Source organism: Kogia breviceps, chromosome 13 (genome assembly GCF_026419965.1).
Source record: "Kogia breviceps isolate mKogBre1 chromosome 13, mKogBre1 haplotype 1, whole genome shotgun sequence".
Taxonomy (NCBI): domain Eukaryota; kingdom Metazoa; phylum Chordata; class Mammalia; order Artiodactyla; family Physeteridae; genus Kogia; species Kogia breviceps.
The window spans coordinates 26,425,265-26,429,225 of record NC_081322.1 but is presented as its reverse complement, the minus strand read 5'-3'; the positions used below and the strand labels follow the sequence as shown (position 1 = coordinate 26,429,225).

The 3,961-nt window shown below is 35.4% G+C and overlaps 1 pseudogene; it reads right to left on the bottom strand.

Moving 5' to 3' along the window:
• Positions 1 to 3,558: 3,558 nt before the first annotated feature.
• On the bottom strand, positions 3,559 to 3,663 carry LOC131740301 (U2 spliceosomal RNA; annotated as a pseudogene).
• Positions 3,664 to 3,961: the final 298 nt, after the last annotated feature.

Genomic DNA, 3,961 nt, shown 5'->3' with positions numbered 1-3,961 from the left:
GAACATAAACTTTTCAGAAGTGGTTACCATGCTGTGCTCTCTTATCTTCAGTCTTTATATCCCTATTCCCCTCCCAAAGTGTTCTTTCATAGCTTGAGTACAAATTGTAAATATTTCATGATATTTGATTTCATCTAAAGTACTTGGGGACAAAAGTTTGAATGAGATCCTGAGGGCCTAGATTTTTTTTAAAAATAGCTACAATAAAACAATAATAGAGCTATTCTGCCATCTTAGGAAATGGCCTAGAGGAAAAAGAACTAGGAAGATCATTTTACTGGTTAGACACAAGGCCCAAAAGAATGGTAACTTCATAAATTATTCTGTGGGTATTGCTGAAGTAATTCTTCAGAGTTAGGCATTCTAGTGAGTCTACAGTTGCACAGACAAAGGAAGTTGAGAGTTGGGACAAAGATCTGAATATTTTAGGCCTCTTGGAAGCTTATGCTGAATTCTAGAAAATAGTGTTCCTATAATTAGAATAACTGTGTTATTAGTATATAAAATCTGCAAATAGAATTTTCAGCATAACAGATGACTTCTCCATTTTGTTTGGTTTATATACAAGGTATAAGAAACTGCCTCTAGCATATAAACTTCTACCAAAAATAGTACTTGGACAAAGTAAATAGGACATACTAAATAGTAAATAGTACCCACCAAAATTGAAAATCATTGTTTGATTAACCATTTTATGATTTTTGATTTGTTTGATTAACCATTTTATGATTTTTGATTTATCTACTTTCTAAAAGAAGGGCAGTGGTTGATCAAGCAATGTAACCTGTATCTGGGTTCATAGATAAAGCCTTTTTCAATTTGTTTAAAAAATGTAAATAGTACTGTTCAACACAATTAAAAAGTGTGTTCCATGTAGTTTTTCAAAAGGGTTTACTTCCTCCTGGGGTGTTTCCTGTATAGCCTAGGGGAAGTGGACCTGTTTCAAATCTGATGTGCTTTTTCTCTAATTCTATTGTGTAAATTTGCTGAAAAAATAAATAGTATCTCTTTAGAGATAAAGTATTAAGACAGAATAGCCCATATATCACGAAAAATTATTACATTCCTATCAGTAAGTTATTCTGATCCCCTAGAATACTGCTTACTGTAAAGTGTATTTTAACTAGAGTGTATGATTTGAAGCCACAAAAAGCCCCTTATAGAAACACACACCAAAGTGAAAAGTTGTTTATCTTAAGCTGTAGAAATTATGCTACTTGCCTAGATAATCAAGTTTACTTCTTGTTTTGGTACAGAGATATTCCCAGACTTTCTTGAAGTTGGGTGAGATGATGTGCCTACATTTGGGTCACTATAATGTGGGTGGAAATGATATATGCTACTTCTAGACCTGGTCCCATAAGGTCTACTCCCTTAGCAACTTTCCAGTATATAATACAGTATTATTAACAGTAATCCCTATGTTGTACGTTAAATAACCAGAACTTATTCATCTTTTAGCTAGAAGTTTGTACTCTTTGACCAAAATGTCTCTTTTTCCCCCACCCTCCAATCCCTGGTAACCACCACTCTAGTCCCTGTTCCTATGAGTTTGGCTTTTGTGATTCCACGTGTAAGTGAATGATACAGTATTTGTCTTTCTCTGTCTGACTAATTTCATTTGCCATAATGAAGGTCCTCAAGGTCCACCCATGTAGCTGCAAAGGTCAAGATGTCCTTCTTTCTCATGGCTGAGTAATATTCCGTTATATATTATATGTGGTTATGTATATATATATATATATATATATATATATATATATATATATATATATATATATACACCACATCTTCGTCCATTCATTTGTTGACAGACACTTAGGTTATTTCCATGTCTTAGCTATTGAGAATAGTGCTGCAATGAACATGGGAGTGCAGATAACTTTTTGAGACCCTGTCTTCATTTCCTTGGTATATATACCCAGAAGTGGAGTTGCTAGATCCTATGGCTCTATTTTTAATTTCTTGAGGAGCCTCCATAATGTTTTCAATTGTGGCGGCACTGATTTACATTCCCACCAACAGTGCACAGGTGTTCTCTTTTTTCCCTATCCTCACTAACGTTTGTTATCTCCAGACTTTTTTTTTTTTTTTGGCGGTACTCGGGCCGCTCACTGTTGTGGCCTCCCCTGTCGCGGAGCACAGGCTCTGGACGCGCAGGCCCAGCGGCCATGGCTCACGGGCCCAGCCGCTCCGCGACATGTGGGATCTTCCCGGACCGGGGCACGAACCCATGTCCCCTGCATTGGCAGGCAGGCTCTCAACCACTGCGCCACCAGGGAAGCCCCAGACTTTTTAATGATAGCCGTTCGAACAGTTGAGAGGTGATATTTTATTGTGATTTTGATTTGTGTTTCCCTAATTATTAGTGATGTTGAGCACCTATTCATGTACCTGCTGGCCATTTGTATGTCTTCTTTGGAAAAATGTCTATTTAGATATTCTGCTATGTATCAGAAATATGACAATTGACAAGGCCTTTATTCTCATGGCACTTATTATATTGTATCAAAAAATACCCAACTAGTTACACAAAAAATATAAAATTGCAGCTGTGTTTAAGAGCCTCACATAATGAGGTGCTCAATACCATTAGGCTGTCTGACGATGGAGGAGTTAACTAATACATAAGATGGAGGAAGCCTTTTTTGAGAAAAGGATTATTGAGCTGAAACTGAAGGATAAGTATGAATTTACTACTAGAAGAACGAACTGAAGAGTTTGCTCCCTGAATAATATAGTATAAAAGTCTTGGAGCATGAAGAAGGTTGATAAGGTTAAGGGTGTGAGGGCAGCACACCTGTGGCAGAGAGGAAGGCAGGGAGAGACTGAGATTAAAGGAGACAGGTTGGCACCAAACCATTGCAGAGCATAGAGGGCAGGTAGGAAATTTTCTCTTTATTCTAAGTACAATGAGAAGCCATCAGATTACATACAGCAGGGGGTGGTCATGTTTGGATTTGTATTTCAAAAATATCACTCTGAAAAAAAAAAAAAACAACACTCTGACTCCTTTGTGAAGGACAATCTGGACAGGAACTATAACGGTGGCAGGTAGAAGAGTTAGGAAGAGATCTCAGTAGTGTGAATGAGAAAGGATGGTAGGGATTGGGAGATATGGGGAGAAGTGGTTAGATTTGGTTGATCATTGGGTTGGTATAGGATTTCATGTTGAAAAAAATCATATTATTTTGGATTTTGAAAGATACTGCACTATTACCTTCTAATATTCAATGTTGTTGGTGAGAAATTGTATGACAAGTTGATTAAGTTTAGAGTGAACAAAGAAGCAGTACTCAGATGAAATGAGATGCTATTTCTAAAAAAGACAGGCATGCTAAGTAGACAAAATTAAAAAGGATATTTCTAGAGTACCTGATTGATAACTTCAATCTAAGTATTTATCTTATATATACTTATATTTAAAGAAGATCAACAGTGCCACAAATAATATTGTTTTAATTTTTCAAGATCAATAATAAGATTCTCTGTGAATTTTTCATTTAAATGGAATTTAACCATTTATAAATTCTCATTTAAAACGATTCATAGTGACTTAAGATGTGACAGAGAACATTTTTTTTTTTCTGATATATTCAGGGAATATTAAACTGATAAGAACACATACTAAACTTGATCTTAGCCAAAAGGCCTAGAAGTAATATCCAGGGAATATTAAGGTGTTTAGTTCCTTCCTTAAGGTTCACCACTTCTTGTACCTGATTTTTAAACCATTGTCTGTTTATTGATTATCAAAAATATGTTTTTATTTTATGCTTCCAGTGAGAATTTCAGTGGATATTTTTGAGTTTTAAAATAAAAGCATTCAATTTCTGAATGAAGGATATGTCTTTTATGAAATAGAGTTTTGTACCTCAAAAGCTTTTCTCTGAAAGGGTTATAATTTTTGTTGAATTTCTGGGTCTGTTGACACTATACTTGAGATAAGTAATGAGGACCA